This window comes from Panthera uncia (genome assembly GCF_023721935.1).
Source record: "Panthera uncia isolate 11264 chromosome A1 unlocalized genomic scaffold, Puncia_PCG_1.0 HiC_scaffold_17, whole genome shotgun sequence".
Taxonomy (NCBI): Eukaryota; Metazoa; Chordata; class Mammalia; order Carnivora; family Felidae; genus Panthera; species Panthera uncia.
In genome coordinates, this window is record NW_026057577.1 from 102,233,436 (window position 1) to 102,259,032 (window position 25,597).

Genomic DNA, 25,597 nt, shown 5'->3' on the forward strand with positions numbered 1-25,597 from the left:
AGTGAAAGTCCCACATCCCACTATATCTCATTTTCAAGAATCAGTTGCTGTTAAGTTCAGAATATATAGCCTTCTAGACATTTCCCACATGCATACAAATATATTTTCTTTTTAACAAAAATGAAATCCCATGATACTGTTTTATCTTGATTTTTTTCCATGGACATTAATGGATCTTATTTCTTCATGGAAACTGAAAAATATCCTATTCACTTTTTAAAAAGTGTTTTATGTTTATTTATTTTTTGAGAGACAGAAAGAGACCAAGCTGGGGAGGGGCAAGGAGAGAGGGAGAGAGAAATCCCAAGTAGGCTATGTGCTGTCAGCACAGATCCTGATGCAGGGCTCGAACTCAATGAACTGTGAGATCATGACCTGAGCCAAAACCAAGAGTCGGATGCTTAACCGACTGAGCCACCCAGGTGTGCCCCCATTCATTATTAAGTGACATTCCAAATGGATAAATCAACTAAGAGTACATTATGTCACCTGGTCTAGGCATGGGAAAACATGGAGCAATTGCCATCTCCCATAAACCTTGGAGGAAAATAATTTCACCGCAGTAACTGGCATGTAAGTTAGGTAGAAGGTGACAGCTGACAGGCAAGCTAGGGAGGCTTAGGGGATGGCGTATAGTCTCCTAGATTCCTCTGAGGTCTCTAGTCTTGGAGGAAGTGTGTACTTTGCAGAGTTCCACCTTCGTGCCTTGGCCTGCCTGGACTGACTGCTCACCTTTCATCTGTCTTTCCAAATTCTAACTGTCCTTCCAACTCTGCTTCCTCTAGGGATCCTTCCCTGATTCCTCCAACCTATAGAATGTCTCTTGCAGGAATCCCCATAGTGTGTACCATCTGCTTGTAATGGCTCACGGGGAGACCTGGACTTTACAGTCATATGCATTAGTCTTCATATATTAGCTCAGAGACTTCAGACACACTGCTTTCATTCACTCAGCAGACATTAGCTGAGCACCTAGTATGTACTAGACTCTGGAACTGCCAAGTATCTGCCCTCAAGTCTCATGGGGGACTCAGGCTAGAAAACAGGGAGTTACAACCCAGTGTGATAAATGAGATAAAGGCCATAACATGGGGATATTGTAGAAAATAGAGATGTGGGGTGCCTGGGTGGCTCAGTCGGTTAAGCGTCTGACTTCGGCTCAGGTCATGATCTCACAGTCCCGAGTTCGAGCCCCACGTCGGGCTCTGTGCTGACTGCTCAGAGCCTGGAGCCTGTTTCGGATTCTGTGTCTCCCTCTCTCTGACCCTCCCCCATTCATGCTCTGTCTCTCTCTGTCTCAAAAATAAATAAACGTTAAAAAAAAAATTAAAAAAAAAAAAAAAGAAAATAGAGATGTGAGCCTGACCACCTCCTAAGGATCAGGGAAAGCTGATCTGAGAAGAATTGACCAATAAGCCAAAACCTCAACTTACTCATTATTAAATGGGGATTTTTAAAAAGCCATCTTCCAGAGTTTTAATGAAATTAAATGAGTACATAAATAAGGTGCTTAGCACAGGATCTAGTATTTCATAAGTGCTCGTTGAATGATACTGTTATGCCCACTCATTGGCAATTTGTCCAGCCTTTTGAATTTGCTTGTTGTTTTGAATTAATATTTATTTATTGTAGCATTAATTTAATTCTTCACAAAGCATGTCTTTTGTGGCCCAATTAGATTGTAATCCCTTCACGTATAGAAGCTACATTTCATACTTCCTTGTGAATGTGTACGTGAGAGACACTGGAATACCACTGATTTCATTTTATTTGTTCAGATCAGTCTACAATAGGCTGTGAGGTTGTGTTCTGTACAGTGTGGTCCTCATCATACACTGCTAAGGGTGTGGGAGAAGAAGACTTGTGAAAAATAGAAATTCCTGGGCTCTCCGGTGCCTGGGTGGCTCAGTCAGTTAAAATGTACGACTCTTGACTTTGGCTCAGGTCATGATCTTAGGGTTCATGAGATCAGTACCACATTGGGCTCTGTACTGACAGTGCAGAACCTGCTTGGGATTCTCTCTCTCCCTCTCTCTCTGCCCCGCCCCTGCTTGTTTCTCTCTCGTGCGTGCACGCTCTCTCGCTCTCTCTCAAAATAAATAAATAAACTTTTTTTTTTTAAAGAAATTCCTGGGCTCTGACCCCCAGAAGTTCTGACTTCGTAGGTCTGGGTGGGGCCCTGGAATCTGCATTTGACACACCCCCAGTGGTTGTGCTGCACAGTTACCCTGAGGAGCTGCAGGCCAGGGGATGTGGGCAGGATGGACCAGACAGCCTCTCCAGGGCCCTCCAGCTTCCTCTCCCATTGACTTCCTTCTGCATGGTCAAAACTGTTTTCTCCTAAATAGCATCAAGGGCAGGACCGGCGAGGTGGGGGGTGTGGGAAAGAACAACACTGGCACCCGGATGCCTGACTCAGCTGTGCTCCTCCTCTCCCCTTCACTGGAGTTTATGTGTGCGTCTGACCCTTCACCCCTTCTCCACCTGCGCCCTGCCTCTTTTCCTCTTCAGCTGGGGTTCACGTATTTGTTCAGACACTCACTGAGAACTTTCCAAGAGCGGTAAATGAACTCAAACTGCCTCCATATCTCAGTGAGTTTTTATGGGGCAATTGAACTAACAGAGAGAGACTCTACCCCAATGGAGATCAAGTAGGGCTCCAAGGCCAATCCCCTGGGCCACTCCAACTTCCCACCTGCACTCTGGCTCCTACCTCAAATCAGCCACCATTATTCTGAGAGTAGCTAGCCTAGGGAGTGGGAAATGCAGATGCTTTAGTCCATGGTTGGAGCAGTAGCCTTCCTCCTAACCCCCCCCCCCCCCACCTCAGAACCTTCCAGTGCCTTGCATGGAATAAGAGACTGATCAGGGTTACACATTCCTTAATCAAACTTCCTTCCTCTTCTTTCCTCAACCAAAAATCTGAAGTGCTTCTTGGGGTTCATCCTAGAGTGTCAAGGCTAAATGGGATCTCTGAGGGCAATTTATTCCATGATGATTCTCCCAGCTCTCCTCTCAGGACTCAGCATTCCCTTGGAGCTTCCAGTCAGTACTTTGTTTACCCACAGTTGGAAGCAGAAGAGATGGAGACTCTGAGGCCAGAAGGCCTGGGTCTGAATCCCAATCTGCCATTCACCGGCTGTGTGACCTTGGGCAAGTCATGTATCTTCCTGTATTTTTGTTTTCCCATGAGTTAATTAAATAAGTTAATCTCTGGAAAGCATTTTCTGCAGAGCCTGGCACAGACTACAGACATACTTTGTTTTGTTGCACTTTGCTTTATTGTGTTTTGCAGATACTGCACTTTTTACAAATTGAAGGTCAGGGCAACCCCAAGTCAAGCAAGTCTACCGGCCCCATTTTTCCAACAGCACTTGCTCACTTTGGGTCTCTGTGTCACATTTTGGTAATTCTAGCAATGTTTCAAACTTTTTCATTACCATTATATTTCTGATGGTGAGCTGTGATCAGTAATTATGACTGGAAGCCCAGACGATGGTTAGAATTTTTAGCAATAAAACGTTTTATCATTAGGATATGTACATTGTTGTTTTTTTTTTTTTTCAGACATAGTGCTATTGCACACTTAATAGACTAGAGCACGGTGTAAATATAACTTCTATATGTGCTAGGAAACCAAAAACTTAATTTGACTCACTTTGTTTTGATATTCGCTTTATTGCAGTGGTCTGGGACTGAACCCACAACATCTCTAAGAGTTGCCTGTAGGTAAGAGTGTTATGTAAATGTTGCTGTGGCAGGCTAGCTGTGTAGCTTCAGTGCTGCTGTGCCTGGCCACCAGCTTTGCAGTAACAATCAACTCCCTCTTTGCTAAGTGTCAGAAGCCCCAGGGTCCCGTCCTCATTCTTGTCTATTCTCTGAGCACTCACTTCCCTGATGAGCTTGCCCAGTCCAAGTCTTTAAGTGTCATCTATATGCTGATGACTCCAGCTGTTCTCTCCGTCTCAGACCTCCTCTGTGGACTTATGTCCAACTGACTACCACCTCACGTCTTATGCCATCTCAGATTTAACATGGTTAAAACCCCTGTTCTTCAACCCTCAACAAAGCCTCCTCCTCCCCTGAACTTCTCCATCTCAGTTGATAAGAAACCCACCCGGAGCCAACATCTATCCCGAACCTGTGATGTCCTAAATGTTTTACATGAATTATCTGCTCAATTCTCTCAACCAATTGGTTAGGTAGTATCCTCATAATATCCTCACCATGTAGATGAGGAAACTGAGCCTCAGAAATGTCACACTCAGGTGGTAATTAGAGACCATAGCCTGGCTTCAGGTCCTGCCCTCGTGTCGTCGTCGTCTTCTTCTTCGTCTTCGTCTTCTTTTCTCCTGCCCTCATGTCCTCTAAATACAGCAATTGGTTTGGATGCAGCCTCCAGGACCAACTAATTCTTGTGTCAAGTGTTTGACACATGGCATCTGGAACTTCCAAGAGAGCTGTTATTATCCCTATTTACAGAAAAGAAAGTCTAAGCCCTGAAAGGTTAGATGACTTGTCCAAGGTCACACAGCTTGTTGCTGATGACACTTGGATTTGAACTCAGTTCTCTCTGACCTGAAGTGGTACTTAACACCACTATGGATCCTGCCAGATCCCTGATGAAAAGCCGAATATCGGTCTCTGGTTCTAATGTCAAAATTATGACCCACGCATTCATCAATTAATTCATTCGATATACATTTACTGAGCACCAGTCTACGTGTTAAGGAGCAGAGATGCACAGCAAGAGAAAACGGTCCCCACCCCAATAAATGAAGCTCGGCCTCATAGCTCATTCCCCTTTCCCCCATGCACCCCCCTAATTTTAGCCTCACTTCCTTTCCTATCCAGCTCATTGATGCATCACTTTCTCTGCCAGGACCCTCAGTGTTCATTGGTTGGCTTCCCAGGCCCCATCCTTGGACCAAAAAATCCCTGTATTTTCACCTCCCATCTCCAGGATTGCTGATTACAATCAGAAGAAAAGGTACAGTGCAGGGAAGGGAGAGTGACACCACTACAAGTTCATGATCCTCCCTCAGTCGGGTATTGAACACTCACTAGTCTTTCCCCTCATCACTGGGTGGTTATCAACTCTTATCAAGTCTCCTACATCATCCCCACCACCCAAGTCCACCTCAGTCCCAGCCATCACTTTAATGACCATATACTAATCCACATTATGGATATATCACAACTTAGTCAACCAGTCTTTATTGTTGGACGATTAGGTTAGGTAAGAAAAAGTACATACATGAATAAGAAACACCACAATGTGGAGAACACAAAAACAAAAGCATTATTCAAGACCATGAATTAACATGAAGAGTATTATTTGAGGCAAATGGGATGGGGCTAAAGTTCTGGTAGATGTTCATGGGTCATAAACCAGTACAGGACAGTGATCTCAGAGATGGTCCCTGGAGATGAGATGGGAAATCCTAGACAACCTTTGGTCTTCAGGACAGCCTCCTCACTGGAGACAGTATTCACCAAACAGGCAAAACCTTGTTTTCTGTCTCTGCTCTGTGTCTCTGACTGTTCCACTCAATTTTGAGCTGATGGAATATCTGACTGTTGTAGACACAGTCCTTGATGTTGCAAATAAAGAAACCTACTTGAACTAGACTAGGCCAAAAGAAGGGACCTATTAGGTTAAACCATACCCAGTTGCTAATATTTGATCTTCTTGACCTTTAAAAACAACAGTCTTTTGTATGTGGTTCAACCTAATATAAGGATGTGGGGCCAACTTGGAGAACCCACAGGGTAGAAATGGAGTTGGACAGCATGAGGAACTGGAAAGCATCAGAACCAATTTCTCCATTATCATATGCAGCTTCTTTCCCTGTGTCTACTTGATTCTCCCCTCTTGTCCTTTCTCTGCCCTGTCAGTGCTCACAGAGAAAAGGGCTTTCAGAGCAACCAACAGAAGCTAACTCAGGAGAGACACTGTGATTGGTCTATCGTGATTCAGGTATCTGCCCATGGTCTGATCATCTGTGGTCACAGAGGCAACGGTCTTTACTGCAAGCGATGGAAACAGATATGAGCAGAAATGAAATTTATTGAAGGGATATGGATTAGGTCACAGAATTTTCAGGCTTGGAAAGCAAGCGGGGACAGAAGAGGATAAACAGCTAGAAGAACAACAGCCTCAAATACATCACAGTAGTGGTTTTGTTGGGATCTTGCTCCCTGTACCACCAAAAGATGGACTGGACAGTTTGCACCCCTTATCAACTGTGATACAGCTCACTGGCATTGCAGCCACCATTCCCTTGGGCAGTGGGTATGCCCCCCGCCAAGCCTTCCCCTACCCCCACCAGAATGGATTCTCTTGTCCCTGCTTCTTTGCATCACAAGCTGCAGAGGAAATGTACCTGTGGGAATGTCTGATTGGTTGAGCTCAAGTCAGGAACAGGTACCTCATTGCCACTGGTGATAAGACCATGGGGTATCTGGCCTTTGCAGCTTTGTACTGGGAAGTGGCCTTGACCCCATCTTCCACCAGAACCCATGCAGTGGGGAGTTCTCTAAACATAGAGGAGGGTGCAGACACTCCATCCCACCAAAGGGACAACTTCTCAGGTGGAGAGTGACAGTTTTTGAAAAAGGGACTGTGGAATGGGCAGTTGCCTAGATAGTGTCCACAACAGTGACCTCTCCCCCAAGGTCCTGCCTAGCTCATGTGCTGTGCCCTCCATGAAGCTTTTCTCTCCTTCCAGTCCAGTTCACCTAGGTCTCACTCTCTTCCACTTAAAACCTGCAGAGGAGGGCACGGGATTAAATTATTACCCTTGCTTTTCCATCTGAGATTGAAGCAGCTGGAGGGCAAGAAGTCTGCCTTATGCTTTTCTGTGACCTGTACAGCAGCTGACTCAGGGCAGACGTGTAGTAGGGACTTTACAAGTACTTGTTAATTGACTCAGGCATTGATCAGGACTCTTCCTGATGTAGGTAACAGACACTGATTCTTGGGGCACCTGGCTGGCTCAGTTGGTAGAGGACACAATTCTTGATCTCAGGGTTGTGAGTTCTAGCCCCATGTTGGGTGTAGAGATTGCTTAAAAATAAAATCTGTAAAAAAAAAAAAAAATGCTGATTCTTAGTGGTAAACAAACAGAAAAGTAACTTCTTGGGAGAGTATGGGGTAGCTCATAGAAAGGATGGAAAAGCTAAACCACCAGCCCTCAAGATCACACTTAACACCACGGAGTAAGAAGGAAAGACCAGTGCCACCTTCAACCATCATCCATCCTTACAGCACACCACTCAAGACTCAAATTCCGAGCTTGGCCAACTATTGGCTGCGTCACCTGGGCAGGTCACTTAATTTCTGCACTTGGGTTTCCACAGTGGCAGAATGGGGCCAACAATTAAACCCACTTCATAGGGCCACGGGAGGATTGGATGACTCCATACATACAGGCACTCAGAAAGCAGACCAGCACCTGCTCTTACAGAGAAAGGGGAATGCATGTTCTTACAAGAACTACAAGTCCTCTCCATGATTCCTTAGGACTGGAGAAGAAGATTGTTCACTCCCACATCTACCAGTCTAATCCTGACTGGGGCTGTAGCCAGGAAGGAGGAGGAAAAAGCGTAGGAGGTAGATCCAACAACATCCAAACAACCTCACCTCCACACTTACTGCCAAAGCACCCCATGACCCTCCAAAAGTATTGCCTCGGGCCAAAGTCAGGTGCCAAAAGGTCTTCATCCAGTTCCCTATGCAATTATTCATCTCCCCCTCTCCTGCCTCTGGCTAACTGTGATTAATTCTTGTGGTGGTCACAGGAATCACTCCTAATGAATTTCTAATGAACTCATTTGGTGTTAATGCGGTGTGTAATTCCACAGGACACTCATTATAATTTAGCCTTATTAAGTCTCTAGTTATTGGGAACTACTATTCCTCTAAGCTCATAAGTAGGAGAAAAGTAATTATCCGGAGCAGGCAGTTAAATTCGGGGATGGATTGGACATTCAGAGAAGGGCGAGAAGTGACTACTCATTTTTTTTTTTTTTTTTTTTTTTCTCCTTGGGGTATACTTCTCTGCAGAGAGGAACCAGCTGTGCAGGTCTTTGAGCTGAGGCAAGAGTGCCCTCCCTGATTTTATACCCCATAATTTTCAGAGCTGTGCAGGCTGCAGTCTGCTTAGTGGGATTTTTAAGGCCCACCCAAAGGTGGCCCTGCAGCCAAATTGTCCACTCGCCTATTGCTTAGGTCCGAATTTGCACCACAGGGATGGATTCCTTTGTCTTGGAGGCACTGTTGCACCTTGGAAGGTGACCTGTGCCACACCTCAGAGTTCACAATGTGGTTACTGATAAGCTATCTTATCTGATCATCATAGCATCCCAGTTACTATCATTAAACTTCTTTGACAGATAAGGAGATTGAAGTTCACAGAGGTGAAGAGATTTGCCCAAGGTCACTGGGCGCCAGAATGGAAATGGAACTCACATCTCCAGACCCCCAAGTGAGTTCTCCCTCCAGCTCACCTCTCATTTACTGCCTGGTATGCTTCTCATGTGCACATGGCTCGTATTTCACTCCTAGGTCAGCCATCCCTTGAGGATGAAGCTATTTCTATGACCCTCTTTACCTCTTTGACTGCCTTTGGTTCAGAGGGTGGGCTCCAAGGCTTTCTTGGTAAGGGCAGGGCAGGCCTCCTGAAGGCACCGAGAACATTCTCTCATGAACAAGTTGCTTCTCCCTGAAATTTTCTCTTTAGTCCCAGTTTCTTACAACCACCTTTATACTTCTAGCTAAAACGTAAATTAAACTTTTCTTAAAGTCTGAAATCATTTTCTCAGGGTGATAAAAGTAAGCAATGCTTTTTGCATAAAATTCAGAAAAATGCAGAAAAGTCTAAAGAACATTAAGGGTCAGGGCGCCTGGGTGGCTCAGTTGGTTAAGTGTCCAACTTCAGCTTGGGTCACGATCTTGTGGTTCATGATTTCAAGCCCCATGTCAGGCTCAGTGCTGACAGCTTGGAGCCTGGAGCCTGCTTTGGATTCTGTGTCTCCCTCTCTCTGCCCCTTCCCCACTCAAGCTCTGTCTGTCTCTCTCTCTCTCTCAAAAATAAATAAACAAAAATTAAAAAAAAAAAAATTTTAATGGTGTGCCTGGGTAACTCAGTCGGTTAAGCATCAGACATCAGCTCAAGTCATGATCTCGCGGTTCATGGGTTCAAGCCCCACATGGGGCTCTCTGCTGACAGCTCAGAGCCTGGAGCCTGCTTTAGATTCTGCGTCTCCTTCTCTCTCTGCCCCTCCCCCATTTGCACTCTGTCACTCTCTCTCTCTTTCTCTCTCTCTCTCAAAAATAAATATTTTAAACATAAAAAAAGCTTATACAATGCTAAAAAAAATTAAAAAGAACAAAGTTTGTTTTAAAACAAATAAAATACAATAATAAAGAACATAAGGGGCATCTGTAACCCTATCACTCAGATGTAACTATTGTTTGACAGTTGGTATATATATCCTTTGAGAACTTATGATAGGCACATATAAATATACATACAAACATTTTATTCACAGTGTGATTCTACTATATGTGCTACTTTGGAAATTGCTTTTTTTTTTTTTTTAAGATTTTATTTTTAAGTAATCTCTACACACCCACCATGGGGCCTGAAGTCACAGCCCTGAGATCAAGAGTCACATGCTACACTGACTGAGCCAGCCAGACTCCCCTGGAAATTGCTTTTTATTAAACTTAGCAACATGAAATTTCTGAAAGATGAATTTACATTGTCAAATAATAAAATCTAACCTAACAAGAATACTCTCGGTAACTACTCTGGGTTATGAGAAGATACAAAAGAAGGAGAATTTAGAGAATAAATCCCAAATAACCTCATCCACAAGCCAGAAAGCAAAGGTACTTATTGCTACCTATCTTCCACAACATCTCCATTATCAATGTGCCTTATCAAGCTCTAAGTGCAAAGTCACATGGCACCAGGCACCCTGGGAGTTTAAAGGTAAACCCAGGGGCCTGATACGGCCCTTGCCCAGCTCCCCAAGCTCATTTTCTGTTATGCCCTCACTCTCTGCTGCAAACTCATCATCACTGGACACACACCACCCACCAACACACAGACACACACTCACTATGTGCTCTTTTATACCTCCTTGCGTTTACACATACTATTCTCTCTACCTGGAATACACAGTGGTGTAATTAGTGAGAGCTCACTTTTGTGCAATAACCAATTCAATTGTTTGCCTAGGAGGTAAACAAAGAGAGCTCCTTGGAGGGCAAAGCAGGTTTTGTGCAAATGTGGAAGGAAGTGCTGGGCGGGTGGGGGGAAGGTTTTCTTCCCCTCTGAGGTGGAAACAAACTCATCCCGGCCTTCCCCGGTGCTGTATTTAGTTCAGCTCCCATGACCATCGGGCTGCTGTGCACAGTCAAGCCACCTGAAACTGACTTCCTGATTCCTGGGCCGTGTTCTGGTCTGCAAGTCCCTGTCTCCTAACTCTCTCCAGAACTTTCTGTCAGTCCTGGGTGAGGTGCTGTTGGCCTCTGCCAGTGGTTTCTCAGCTTGCTCCCAGCCAAGTAGACCCTTGGAGCTGTGGGTATGTTCACTATGGCTGTTCAGATGTGGGAAGGAATGGGTAAATTCATGTTGACATCGATGTGACCCATATGTGTGTCTGTGTGCCTATGTGTGCAAAAATGCATACTGCCCAGGTGCATTTACATCTGTGATACTGCAGTGGAAATCGCATGCATGTGTGAGAAAGTATATGTATGTACATATATACATATATCCCTATGTCTGTGTGTAGGAGGATGCATGCTTTCCCTGTGTATAGGTATGTATGCATACGAAGCACAGAGCACATGTGCTTAGCTGTGGTTCTCTGTGAATGGCTTGGACCTGTTTGTATACTGGCATGTGGGAGTGTTTATTTACCGAAGGGAAGGGAGATGTTGGTTGGATGCGGTAGACTACAAGTGGAAAACAAACAAAGCAAGTAAAAACCCTCAAACAATAAATAAAGTTATTATCTTACATAACAGGAGTTCCAGACGTGGGGAGGAAGGACTCTCAAGATGACTGATTGCATTGATCAAAATATCTTTAAGAACCTGTTCTTTCCACCTCTCCACTATGCTTGATTCTATATCCTTCTGGTCACAGAGTGACTGCAATATTTCCAAATCACACACTCAGACATGAAGAATCCGGTAACAGATAAATGCATCTTTGCTTTTGGGGTGACTTTCCTAAGAAGGAGGAAGTTGTCCCCAGAAGCCCCAATCCTACTCCCCCCACCATGCCTCATTGGCTAGAACTTGGTTACATGGTCAAAGCTAAACCAATCTCTGTTAAGAGAACTGAGACCACCAATTCCACTTAAACTAATTAGGCCCCCTCCTGGAACTAAGGATGGAATTAGCTTTTCAAAGCCCAAGGCTGCTCAGAGGAATGGCAGTCATTTGACAGAGTTTTGTCAGGAAGACAAATGTGTGGGCACCTGGCTGGATGAGTGGGTAGAGCATGGGACTCTTCATCTTGAGGTCATTACTTAAAAAAATAAAAACAGGGGCTCCTGGGTGGCTCAGTTGGGTTAAGCATCTGACTCTTGATTTCGGCTCAGGTCATGATCTCATGTTTCATGAGTTCGAGCCCCACATCAGGCTCTGTGCTGACAGTGAGGAACCTGCTTGAGATTCTCTCTCTCTCTTTCTCTCTCTGCCCCTCCCCCACTCTTTCTCTCTCTCAAAAAAAAAAAATAAACATGAAAAAAAAACAGTGTTAAAAAGGAAGACAAATGGGAATGGATGTCGGGTAGACAGTCAATAGTGTCTAGTACAAAGGTGTGTGTATGTATGCGAGCATGTCTGTAAGTGTACATGAGTCTGTGTGTATATAAACATAAGTAAGTATACAATATGTATGGGTGTTTCAATTGCCTATTGTTGCATAACAAACCATTCCAAAACATAGTGGCTTAAAACAACAAAGCTTTATCAGTTCCCATGATTCTGTGGGTCAGGAATTTGGGCAAGGTGTGCCAGGGTGGTCATCTCCACATGGCATCTTCTGTGGTCACTCACAAAGCTATATTCCACGAGTAGCTGGGCTGAGCTGGAAGGTCTAAGGCTTCCCTTACACGTCTGACACAGTGTTCCTCTGCACAGTTCCTCTCTCTCCTTACATGACTAGTTTGGGCTTCCTCACAGCATAGTGGCCTCAGGAAGGGTGAATTTCTTAAATGGCAGCTGACTTCCAACAAGGTAGAAGCAAAAACTCCCAGTCATTTTGTTTTATTTTGTTTTGGGGTTTTTTGTTTTTTTGTTTTTTTTTTTTTTGCCAGTCCTCTTAAAACCTGGATTTAGAACTCTCAGAATGTTACTTCTACCACAAGTATTCAAGAGGAGGGAAATAGAATTTGCCTTTTGATAGGTGGGAAAGGATGCACAGGCAGAAGAGAAAAGAATCAATGGCAGCCATCTTTGGAAATGATCTACAACAGTAGGAATATGTATTGAACATGAAGATAGGCGTGTGTGAGTGTGTGCATTTTTGTTTGTATGTGTGTATTAAGTCATGTAGGTATATGTATGTAAGTGTACGTGTGCCAGTTAACACATGCATGCCTGTTTATGTGCATATATGTACATGCAGATGGGTATTTGTGGAGGGATGTGCATGTACACATAAGGAGAGATGCACATGTGTATAGGGGCGACTGTCCACCTGAGCTAGGGGCTTGCGCCAGTAAGGAAAGCTGGTGGAGTTGACCTGTCCTAGCTGTGGCCTTCCTGGGTAGATATGCTGAGACTGCCAGTCTTGGCCAAGGTAACAATCTAATCATTACTAGGATTTTGTCCTTGACTAGTAGGCTGGGGGTCCCAAGCCAGGCATAAGACTCAGCCTTTATCATAACCTCACTAAAACCACACTGATAGCAGTGGAGAAGGACCCTCTACAATTTTTTTTTTTTTAATTATTCCCTGAGGTTCTGGGGTTTTCTACGTAGGGAACTACTGGCTCCATGATCCCCACCCCATCCCAGCCTTGCCCTTGGAGCTGTAAACCTCATGACAGGATTTCAGAGACAGTAGTAAGCCCAAGTTTCAAGGCTGCTCACAGGGTGGCGCTGAACCCTTGGCTTCTCTTTCACAGCACGTTTCCCAGTAAAGAAACTATGATGGGATGGCAGGACAGGAAGCAGGAGGACTTGGAGGCTTGGGACTCTCTCTCTCCCTCTCTGCCCCTCCCCAGCTCACATACTCTCTCTCTCTCTACCTCTCTTTCAAAAATAAATAAACTTAAAAAAAAAAAAAAAAAAAAAAGAGGCTGGCACTTCTGCAGCCTGAGTTCAGAGAGGTTAGGGAACACACCCACAGTGATCCAGCTCTCAAATCATAGAGTCAGGATTTGATCCTAGACTTAACACTGTGTTTCATGGCCTCGACTTCCACCTCAGAAAGTCACATGGCCTGTGACTGTGCAGTGAGGGGCTTGAAAAGGAACTGGTTGGGGTAGGGCATGTGGGGACGTGGGCCCCTCTCCACGGACCATGTTCGGTTCCACTTCTTGCAGGAAAGCCTGAATCCCCAGCAATCTTCCCTATTTTGGGGGCTGGTTTTGTGTTTCAGGCTAGGCACCCTGGCGTCTGGCTGTAGGGCTTACCACAGAACAGGGTGCGCAGCGGGTTTGCTGACGGAGACGAGGCAGAGGAGCTTAGGTGAAGGGTGGGGGAAGCTGGGTAAAGACAGAGAGAGAGGCCCCAGCAGGCAGGACAGAGCCAAGGCTGGCTAACAGCCCCACGCACTGCTCCCTTCTCCCGCCCCAAGCCTCTGGCTGCCACAGATGCCGTGACCTGGAGCGCCCTCTGGTGGTGCACTCTGCAGCCTGGCCTGCTAAGGCCCATGGGGGTCTGGTCCAGGGAAGAGGGGCTGCCCCTTTTGTCCACACTCATCTCTGGGGGGGCTGGCTGGCCTGCCACTATACCGGGGAGTGTCCTTCCTCGGAGGAAAGCCAGCTCGATAATAGTAACAACGAGGCAATCACAGAAAGAGTCACAAAGGGACTGCTGGAAGGAGGAAAAGGACTCTTGAAGCCATGACTGGCCCATCAGAGTTACAGAAAAGGTGTAACAAACCCCGCATGTGGCCTCCCCACTGTGACCTGGGACAGCATAGCATTTGCACCAACGACGTCTTGGCACCTTCACAGGGCTGCCGGGGTCAGCATCTGTTGCCCTATCACCAGCGGCTGGGCCAGCCTCAGCCTGTGAGCCTCCCTGAGGCAGAGGACAAAGCCTGCAATGAGACGGAGCCATAGGGTAGAAAGGGGTTCTTGAGGGGCAACTGGGTGTCTCAGTCAGTTAAGCATCTGACTTTGGCTCAGGTCATGATCTCACGGTTGGTGAGTTCGAGCCCCACGTTGGGCTCTGTGCTAACAAAACAGCTCACAGCCTGGAGCCTGCTTCAGATTCTTTATCTCTCTGTCTCTCTTCCCATCCCCCGCTCATGCTCTGCCTCTCTCTGTCTCTCAAAAATTAATAAATGTTAAAAAAAATTAATAAAAAAATTTTTTTAAAAAGGGGCTCTTCAGATCATCTTATCACTTGTTCCTTGTCTATTCTAAATCTTCTTGATCCCCTACTATGTGCAGACACACAGGTCCCGAGGATATGGAAATTAACAATAGGCAAGGTCCCTGACTTCCGGGAATAGAGATCCCAGGCCAGGAGAATCAAACAACAAAGGAACAAGGTCAAAAGTGCTGGGAACACCACACAAGGGCGTGATGTGCCAGTGTCTAAGGAGGTCCTTTTCAGACTAGTGGGCAGGGAAGGCCTGGTAAGAATTTTTGGTGTAGAGACTTTAATGCTTAGGACACAGGACTGTGAATAGCGAGCAGAGAAACTTCTGGCAAAAGTTCAGCTTGTACCAAAGCTGGGGTGGGGGGTGATCTCAGTATATTGCAGGAATAGAAGGAAAGACAGGGTGGGGTGAAAGAAAGAGCAAGAAGGGCTGAGGTCAGAGAGAGGGCAGGGACCACACAGGCTCCAAGGCTGTGCCAGAGACTTGATTTGATCCTGAGGGCTGAGGCTGTCATTGGAGGGCTTTGACCCTGAGGACGGTGTGATCCGATTTGCATTTTTAATAGGTCGTGCCTTTTGTCTTTTGGAGAATAAAGGATAGAGAGAATGAGGGTGAAAGCAAGGAGGCCAGCTAGGAAGTGACTCCAGGTCTCCAGATATAGAGATGGTTGCTGAAATGGGGCAGGGAAGAGTCATGTTCTGATGAATCTTAGGGCCACAGTGGATAGTAGATGGTGGGAAGGACCTGCTGGTGGATTGTCTGGGAGAGGCTGGGAGAGCCGAGACCAGGCTGGGTGCCTTCCCTCCCACTCCACATCTTCTAGCCTGGGTATGGGCCCTACTGAGTCATCTCCCTCAGCTCACTTCCAGGAGGGGTGAAGGACCTTAGACTCCACTGCCAGAGACCCCCAGGCCTGGATCTTGTGTGGGTGTGTTCAGACACTAGGGACCTGGGGACCCGAGGTGCTTTCAGCATTCTATAGCTCTCTCTCCCTCCTCTGCAGTCTCTCATTCTCCTCCCTGGGTCCCTCCCTTTGCCCCCACCCCCTTCCTCTCTCTCTGTCTCTCTCTCTCTCTCTCTCTCTCACACACACACACACACACACACACATACACACACACTCACACACATACACGCAGTTTACTGCAGCCTTATCAGAAGGAAGCCTCCAGCAGAAACAAGGGGTCTCCAGGGACACAGCAAGAGGCGCTGACTGTGGAGTTTTCCAAGGAGGGGGAGGCAGGCTGTGCTGCCTTCCACATTCCTTCCTCCGGTCCCTGCTGCTTCCACAGTACCCTCCTGGCTCTTGCAGCAAGAGAAGCTGTGGTTCCCAGCTAGAGGCGATTTTGTCTTGGGGCATTTGGCAGTCCCTGGAAGCATTTTTGGTTGTCACAAGTGGGGAGGGAGCGAGACAGGCATCTAGCGGGTAGAGGCCGCTGAACCTCCTACAAGGCACGTGACAGCCCCCACCATAAAGAATGGTCTGGCCCCAGATGTCAACAGTGCTGAGGGTGAGAGAAACTGCCCTAGGCTCACTGCCATCAAAAATGGAAGAGACTGTCCTCTTCCCTGGTCCTGCTGTCATCACGCTGCCATGGATCAGGTGGTGGCCATGTGGCCGTGCTGTGGCTTCCTTTTCTCCCTTAGTCCTCTCAGCTACACAGTGAGGTAGGTAGTAGTATTCGCCCAAGGTCACTCAGTCAGTGAGAGGCCTGGTATTCAGATGCTAAAGCCTGAGGTTTCACTGCCCCCTCCCTCAAGAACACATTTCACAGGGAGAGTCACTGTGGTTAGCAAAGGGACACTCTGTTTCAAGTGAAGTCTTACTGGGAAGTCTAAAGTGTAAGAGGTAAAGTAGGACTGCCTAGGTTGAGGCAGCCTGGGAGATTATCAAAGCCCCCACACCCTCACCCCTGCACTTCACCCTTCAAGGCCCGTACCCTTGAACCTCTAAGGCCATCTCTCTACTCTGGGCCACCGCGGAGGGCTACACGGGTTGTGCTCTGCAAAATGGGGGACACCGTTCCTGTGAGCTACCTTGTGAGGCTGGTAGGGTTAAGGCAAAGCTACGTTTAGGGCAGGGGTGGCAAATAGGTTTCATTTCGAGTGTGAACATGCATTGCTTGTTAGACAAGGTGCCATGAATAATTAATGGGGTCAGGAGCTTCGGGAAGGAGGTGTGAGGTAGCTGTGAATGCTGAGTATCTGCCTTCCCTGTTCTAAGATATAGGAAATAGGAAATTGAACCTTACTAGGAGATATCTTGCCCCTCTCCTTGCAACTCAGTGGTGAATCCAAAATGGAGCTGTCAACCCTATATTGAAAACACACATGTACACACACACACACACACACACACACACACACAGACTGGAGGCCCCTATACATGGCAGTCCCCAAGAAGAGCCTCCAGCAGGCCCTGGATCGGGGAACCAGCTCTGCCTCTTTCCCAGAACCCTGTCAGGTTTGATTTTTGGGTGCTTCTGACATTTGTCTTAACCTAATATTGATGTAGAATCCTGTTTGGGCAGAGAGAGGCTGCCATTGAGATTTTTTTTTCCACTTACTCACAACCCTTTGGTGGGGAAGGTTTGGAGCTAGAACTGGCAGAATGAGCCAGATTAAGGATGCCCCTTCACCAGGTCCCACACTGGAGTAAGATCCTCCCTCTTGAGGGCCTCAGAGTCTTCCCACCCTTTGTCAGTGGCATCTCTGGGGATCTGGCCAGGAGGACCAGAAAAGACCTTGTAATGCAGGACAGCAGGCACTGTCTGTTCTCTCTGCAGGGGGTTTCCCAGCTGCCCTGGAGCCTGGGAATCTTCCAGCCTGGGATGAATCATCCTGGCCCTCTGCCTTCACCCCCTCCATTGCTCTGCCTGGACCCAGCTACAGAGTGAGGCCACTAAGGCCAAAACTGATGTTCTCCCTTCTCTGTGGCTAGAGAGGCCAGGAGATGCAAGCTGCAGCCTCTCTAGGACACCATACCACAAAGAGAAGAGTGGTACAGGGAGGGGCTAACAGAAGCTGACCTCCAGGAGGAGAGGGAGGGAGACCCGTCATGCATTGCGATGTGTACTACAGCGGCCCTATTTCAAGAAACAATTAACAAGAGAAAGCATCAAGGGGTGGGTGGCTGGCTCAGTCATAGGCATGCTGCTCTTGTTCTTGGGGTCATGAGTTCGAGCCCCATGTTGGGCATAGAGTTTACTTAAAATTTTGTTGTAAAAAAATGGTAAATCAGTGAGTGAGGTGCCTGGGTGGCTCAGTAGGTTAAGTGTCCGACTTTAGCTCAGGTCATGATCTTGTGGTTCATGAGTTCCAGCCCCACGTTGGGCTCTGTAACAGCTCAGAGCCCTGGAGCCTGCTTCAGATACTGTGCCTCCCTTTCATTCTGTCCCTCCCCTGCTCTCTCTCTCTCTCTCAAAAATAAAATGAAAACATTAAAAAAACAATTTTTTTAACAGTAAATCAAAACAAGCAAACCATATTTATGGGGCACCTGGCTGGCTCAGTCAGTAGAGCATGACACTCTTGATCTCAGGGTCATGAGTTTGAGCCCCATGTAGGGGTAAAGTTTACTTTAAGAAAAAAGGAGAAGGAGAAGAAAAAGGAGGAGAAGAGAAAGCATCAGTTTGGGGCTGGATGCTAGAGCCCCTAGAGGGGAAGGTGGGCCAGGCTAACCGCAAAGAGTTAGCAGAATCAGCCATGGCTAGATGGAGGGGCTCTGGGTCTCATCCCCTTGTCTTGGCCTCGGAAAGATGAAATTGTGCCTTCCCAAGAAATTCCTTATGTGAGTATTTGTTTATTCAGGAAAGAGATACTTTTGAGCGCCCACTTTGTGCTTTGTACTACACCATGTGCTGGCCAAGGTCCCTCCTTCCCTGGAACAAATAGCCCTATAGAGTGTGTGTGAGGTATAGACAGGGAAACAGGCGGACAGTGCCAAGTGGGACTGGGGCCGACTGATGCGCTACCATCAAGGTGGGGTCTGATAAGCAAGGGAAGCCCTCCCAGCGGAAGTGATGTAGAAACTGGGTCCAAAGAATGAATCAAAGCCAAGGAGGGCTGGGGGCACAGGGAGAAGGCTGTTCCAGGCAGAGGGAGTCTGGGGGAGAGATCCAGCTCTGGGACAGAGAGAGGATGTGGATTTCTTATAGGATGTGGGAGCTGTGTGGCCTTATCTCTAGCTACCTTTGAGCCCAGACAGCTTTCAAGCAGATCCTGGGCATATGTACAGTGTCTGGTCTTCCTGTGTGTGCACATATCTCTCTGCCCAGGGGGCCAGTGAATCACCAACTCCGGACTGGGTATGTTTTTGTGGTTGCCTCCTGACTGTGTGCCTGACTAACACAGGGCCAGGCACATGATCAGGATCAATTTCTCTTGAAAGGTTCTGTTGCAAGTTCATGATCTCCCACTGAGAGAATAGAGATCCAGGGACAATGAGTCATTAGCTCATCAGATATTTGTTGAGCACCTACTCCATGTCAGACATGGGCTAAGCATTGGGGACTGAGGAGAGAACAAGCAAACAAGTTTCCTGCTGGAATGGAGTTTACATTCCAGTGGGGGAGGGACCAGGTGTGCAGAATATCAGATAGCACGACTGCCAGAAAGAGGACAACACAGGTCTTGTGATAAGAGGGTGGGTGGGTGGGGTGGCCAGAGAAGCTTGGCTGGGGAGGTATCACTGGGCCATCTCCCATTTGAAAACCTGCAAGAGCTCAGGGGACTGCTGAGGACTTGACACCCTGGAGAGTCAGGGGAACAAAAGGAAAGGCACTGAGGCTGGAGCAAAGGGAATGAGGGCATGAGGGGGGTCAGGGCAGAGACAGGCAGTGACTAGATGGTAGAGCACCCTGCGGCTGATGTAAGGATTTGGATTCTATTTCAAGTCAACTAGGAAGTCTTCCAGGGTTCTAAGCAGAGATGTGGTGAGGCTTGATCTGCCCTTTTAAAAGATCACAACAGCCCCCGGGGTGCCTGGGTGGCTCAGTCGGTTAAGTGTCTGACTTTGACTCAGGTCGTGATCTCATGGTTTGTGAGTTCAAGCCCTGCATCGGGCTCACTGCTGTCAGCACAGAGCCCACTTCGGATCCTTGCCCCCCTCTCTCTCTGCTCCTCCCCAACTTGCACTCTGTTTGTCTCAAAATAAATAAATAAACTTAAAAAAAAAAAAAAAAGATGACAGCAGCCCCAGAGATTTGGGGTATATTTTCAAGGATAAATGAAAATAAGTTGCCAATATGTTGGACGTGGGTTGAGGGAAGGGAAGAGTCCTAGAAGACTCCTGGATTTGGGGCCTATGCAACCAGTTACTCTAGCTGTTGTCGTCAGAAAGAGCTCATTTTGGGGGTCAGATAGGCCCAAATTTCAGTCCTCATTTAACTTTTTCAAGCCTTGGTTTTCTCTTCTGAAAAATGACAATGAATGACAGTTGCCCACAGAGGGTGTTAATTCTTGTCCCTTGACCAAAGAGATTACAGATATCCAGAAAGATAAAGTGTCCTGTCTAAGGTCACATAGCCAGATGAAATACCTCTAAGTTTGCTCACAGGAAAGCCAGGAAGATGTATAGAGGCCCCAGAGGCCAACCTAATACCCAGTTCAAACCTCAGCTCTGAGCATGCGACTCTTGATCTCAGGGTCTTGAGTTTGAGCCTCGCATTGGGTGTAGAGATTATTAAAATAAACTTAAAAAAAAAATCTCAGCTCTGAGTCTCAGTTTCCTTATCTGTGAAATGGGAATATATTTCTATCTCCTAGGCCTGAGATGATTAAATGAGATATTGCAAGGTGAGCCCTAGCACAGTGTTATCATATAGTAAGCACTCAGGAAATGGGGGGAGTGTGGGACCTGTCCTCCGAGTCCCTATGTTCTGTTGGGGACACATGTCAGCTACCACATGAAGAATAACATCATTCATGCAGTAGCTTCATCTGTGGTCTGACTTCATCCCCACAGTCATGCTGCAATTTGTCAGTATTTGGCAGATGAGAAAACAGCTCCAGCAACGCCAAAGAACCAGCCCCAAAGCTCACAAGACAAAGCCTGAGCTGTAAACAGGGGGAGTTACAAATTGATGCCTGTGGCCAAGTTGCCTGTTTTAGCGCAGTCTGCAAGCTAGGAATGGTTTCTAAGGTGTTTTTTGTTTTTTTAATGTTTATTCAGTTTTGAGAGAGGGGGGAGGGAGGGAGGGAGAGAGAGACAGAGAGACAGAGAGACAGAGAGAGACAGAGAGAGAGAGAGACAGAGAGAGTCAGAGAGAGAGAGAGAGAGAGAGAGAGAGAGAGAGAGAGAGAGAGAAACTGAAGCAGACTCCAGGCTCTGAGCTGTCAGCACAGAGCCCAATGCGGGGCAACTCAGGAACAGTGAGATCATGACCTGAGCTAAAGTTGGAGTCTTAGCCTACTGAGCCACGCAGGCGCCCCGGCTTTTACGCTTTTAAAAAATATATAAAAAAGAATAAAATTTCTTGTAACAATTATAAGAAATTCAAATTTCAGCTGCCATTAACAAGGTCTAATGGGAACAGCCTGGCTCATTTGTTTAAAGGCTGCTTTCGCTACAAGGGCAGAATTGAGTACAACAGAGACAGTAGGGCCTAGAGACACTAAAATTTTCACTCTCTGCCTCTTTATAGAAAGCGGGGGACGGGGTTGCAGCGTGGGAGAAAATGTGCAGACCCCTACTGGAGGGTACCCCTTCCCTGCAACAGTTCTCTCCCCAAGGAGGTAGGATGGATAAATGGCATCCAAAACAACCCAGGGTCCACTTGAAGGCCTTGAGGGAAGGTATTTTCAAATCCGAAGAAGGCGCGTCATTACACAGACCGCTCTAACCTGGAGGGGCCTTGGAGAAATGGAGCCCAGCCGCCTCTTTTTAGATGACAAAAACTGAGGCCCAGAGACGGAAGGCAACCTGCCCGAGGCCACCTAGGACCCGGCGGGCAGCCAGGTCGGGGGTGGGGGTGGGGTGGAGCCTCTCCCCGGCGGGCAGATGCGGGCCAGCTCCCGGGTGTGAGGCGCCTGGGGCCCCTGGGGCCTCTTCCGTTCAGTTGGGCCCCGGGGGCTGCAGGTCCCAGGGCCGGGAAAGCGGGCGGCCTAGGAGGCCTCTCTCGGGCGGGAAAGGGGAGGGGCCTCGGCTCGCCCACCGCTGCTCCCGCCTCGGCGCTGCCCCGGGGCTTGCCCTCCCCGAGCCCCGCCGGCTGTAAGGAGGGAGCGCGCTCTGCCGGGGGCTACCTGGGTCAGGGGATCGGCCCGGCTGTCTTTTGTCTTTCTATTTTGCAAAGCACGAAGACACGCCCGCTCCCCTGGCTCCAAGAGCAGCAGGGACGCGCGCGGCGGGGGAGCGGCCGGGAGGCGGGGGGGGGGGCAGCCCCGGGTGGGGCCCTGGAATCCGAGCCCCGCCCCAGCCGGTTCCCCTGGGGGGAGCCGGGAGGGCCGGCCCCAGGGAGTTCAGCAGGCTCCTTTCAGTTGCAGCCTGCAGAAATAAGAAACCGACTAGCAAACATTTATTAAGGGCGGGGCTGAGGATAGGTGCGCGCAGAGTTCGTCGGTGAAACTGTTAGATCCTACGCCTCCACAAGCCCGAGCTTCCCGTGGCGTCCATCGTCCCTCACCTGGCCCTGGCTGCCACAAGGCTCTGCACGACTGATTTGACCCAGATTTCCCCCCTTCCGCGACTACCCTTCCCTCGTGCCCTCCGGAGCTGCAGTCTTCAGCAAACTGATGGATACTCAGCTTCTCCGCACGTTGCTTTCACCTTCCTGCCCTGAAACCTGCCCACCCCACCCAGGACCCCAACCTTACAACCCCTTCGTGGGAAGCTGTTAACTTTCCCACACACTGCAGTAGATCGGGGCGTGGAGGTGGGGGGTAAGGGCACTCTCTTGCTTGCTCGTCGTGGAGCTTTGTAACCCATTTCTCCTCCCTTTGCCTTCTCTACTCATTAAGTCCTGTGGACTTACTACTACCAGTCTAGACGGCCCACAACCCCGCTTGTTACTGAAGGGAAAAAAACATTCTCCTCTATCCTTCAAGCTTTAACTGCTGAACTAAGAGTTAAATTTACATGGGATAGATTAGCAGGAGACAAAACACCACAGTTTTATAACGTGTGCTCAGAGGCCCAATAGTGAAATTGAGACCCAAAGAAATGACTAAGGCATACTTTTTAGACAAAGGGAATAAGACTGAGGAATCCACCAGACAAAATTTAACTTTGGGAGCTTTAGTAAGGAATGCTAAACAGAATTCGGACTGGGGTGGGAAATTAGTGAGAAGTAACAGGCTTGTTCATACAGCTTTCTGGGCTCTAAATTTCCCATCTCTGGATAAGGCTGTCTCTTTACCTCCTGGTATAGGGAGAGTGCCTTTCACGTGGTAGCTTTATTTCCTGCTTTAAGGCAGACAGAGAAGGGTCTGGGTGTCTCACTTGCACAGGCTGTCTCTTTGGTAACTTTTATTTAAAATCACCACTATGCCAGGGACACCTGGGTGGCTCTGACTCTTGATTTCGCCTCAGGTCATGATCTCACAGTTGGGATCTAGCCTCAAGTTAGGCTTTGCAGGGACAGCATGGACCATGCTTAGGATTCTCTCTCTCCCTCTCTCTCTACCCTTCCCCTGCTCCTGCTCTCTCTCTCTCTCTCTCAAAATAAATATAAAACATGAAAAAAAATAAATCTTTATAATCACCAGTCTGCCAAAGTGGCCCATCTTGGGACAGCCTGCTCTTGGTCCCTACCTTACTTTCTCCTGCAAACTTCATTAAAGCAACTCTCACTGGTCAGACATCTCCCTTCCTCCTGTCACCCTCAACCCATCTCAGCCACTTCCTCCCATGGTGGTATCTTTAACCCCTATCACCAGCATTACCATTTTTTTTAAATGCTTATTTATTTTTGAAAGAGAGACAGAACCTGAGCAGGGGAGGGGCAGAGAGAGAGGGAGACACAGAATCTGAAGTGGGCTCCAGGCTCTGAGCCGTCAGCACAGAACCTGACACAGGGCTTGAACCTATAAACTGCGAGATCTTGACTTGAGCCAAAGTGGAATGCTTAATCGACTGAGCCACCCAGGCACCCCTAAGAGGTCCTCATTCTCTTTGACCAGCACCTCCTGTCCCTCTTTTGCCCTTCCCTTCCCTCTAGCATCTCGTAACTTCATCTGGACCTCCAACCTATTGTTTCTTTTAGTCACCTTCTCCCTTCCTTCCAGCGCTATATCCTTCCCAGACTCGCCCTAGTATTAGTTTTGTATTACTTCCCCTTGAGTGGAATGCTTTCTTGAAAAGCTTTTGTTCTCCCACAGAAATGTCTTGGTTTTCCTTGTACTTCACTGGCTGACCCTTCTCATTCTCCGAAACAGGTTCCTCTACTAGGCATCAAAATGGCACACCCCACTCCCTCTCCTCACACATGGTCCTTGAACTCCTTAAATCAAGGCACTTCTAGGTGATCCTGTCCTATGCTGTGACTTTAAGTAGCACTCACAGGCCATCACACCATCATTGATGTCTTCAGTTCTGACTTCTCTGGGGTCCAACCACTAACTTGACCCCTGCACATGGATGTCTAGTAGTCATCTCAAAGCTAACATTTAGGGGTGCCTGAGTAGCTCAGTGGGTTAAGTGTCTGATTATTGGTTTTGGCTCAGGTCATGATGTGACAGTTTGTGAGTTCGTGCCCTGCGTCTGGCTCTGGCACTGCACTCACAACATGGACCCTGCTTGGAGCCTCTCTCCCTCTCTCTCTGCCCCTCCTCCTCAAAATAAATAAACTTAAAAGAAAAAAAAAAAAGCTACCATTTATTCACTGAAGTGGCCCTCTGCTATTTTCGTGCTGATAGGACTCTCTCCCCATGTCCCCAGTCCTATGTCTTCCCCACTGCCATCAATGGCATCCACAACACAATTACTCAAGCCCAAACATGGTGTCATCTTTGATTCCTCTCCTCCCTTCTATGGCCACAAGCAGCCTCTCAGGAGTCCTTGTCAACTCCAAATGAGTCCTTGTCTCCAATAGGTCTGAACACTTGACCCCTAGATTATCACAACAGCCTCATCGCTGATTTCTGTTTCTTCCTCCAGCCCCTTCAGTCTATTCACACAGCAGCCAGAGTGACCTGTCAGGTCAAGCCACGCCTATGCTCAAACCCTGCTGTGTCTCCTATTTGTCTCCAAGTGAAAGTCCCTTCAGTGGCCGGCAAGGCCTAATGACCTGGGGCTCAAGACCTCTTATCATGGTCTGTTTAGGGCTGCTGTAACAAAATACTACAAACTGGGCAGCTTATCCACAACAGAAATTTATTTCTCACAGTTCTTGAGGCTGGAAGTCCAAAGACCAGGGAGCCAGAACAGTCAGGTAGGGGTCACAGACCTCTCTCTGTATCCTCACATGGCAGCAGGGGGCCAGGAATCTCTCTGGGGTCCCCTTTCTCAGGGCACTAGTGCCATTCATGAAAGCTCTGCCCTATGACCTAAGCACGTCCCAAAGCCCCCACCTCCTAATATCAGCACTCAGTACTTGGGGATTAGGATTCAACATATGAATTTTGAGGGGTCAGAACATTCAGACCATAGCGCCTCTTGGACTCCTCTCCTGCTAGTCCACTCAGCCACATGTGCCTTCCTTCCCCTTCTTCCTTCTCCATGCTCATTCCCCCACAGGGCCATTGACTGGTAGTCTCTTCTGCCTGGGAAGCTCAGTCCCTCACCTCCCACATTTGGTTCAATGTCACCTTATTAGAGCCAAAAGAAGGCACTTTTCCTCGTAATCATAAGGTCTTCTTAGGGGCCAGAGGTGACACTGTTGTTGACAAGGGCAGGAAATTGTGTCTGTATTGCCCTCTGATGAGTACTCTGCACCTTGCAGAGTGCCTGGCACACAGGAGGCACTTTGAAAGTATTTTCAGAGTAAGTGAAACCAAATCCCCTGCAGCCTTAGGGCCTTTGCTCAGTGGTTCCTTCCCCCCCCCCCCCCCCCCCCCCCCCCCCCCCCCCCCCCC

The 25,597-nt window shown here is 47.8% G+C and overlaps 1 protein-coding gene across 5 annotated transcripts in view; it reads left to right on the top strand.

Moving 5' to 3' along the window:
- Window positions 1-25,597, top strand: part of CCNJL (cyclin J like) — a 112,118-nt gene that overhangs the window by 73,211 nt on the left and 13,310 nt on the right. Inside the window, exons 5-6 of one of the 5 annotated variants that reach the window (XR_007461417.1) lie at window positions 1-3,729; window positions 8,398-18,599. The exon at window positions 1-3,729 is cut by the window's left edge and continues 17,468 nt beyond it. The gene's annotated coding sequence lies outside the window, so the exon portion shown is untranslated. Of the gene's footprint in view, window positions 18,600-25,597 lie in introns of those variants that run through there. The other 4 variants (XR_007461422.1, XR_007461416.1, XR_007461420.1 and 1 more) reach the window with 4 other exon arrangements.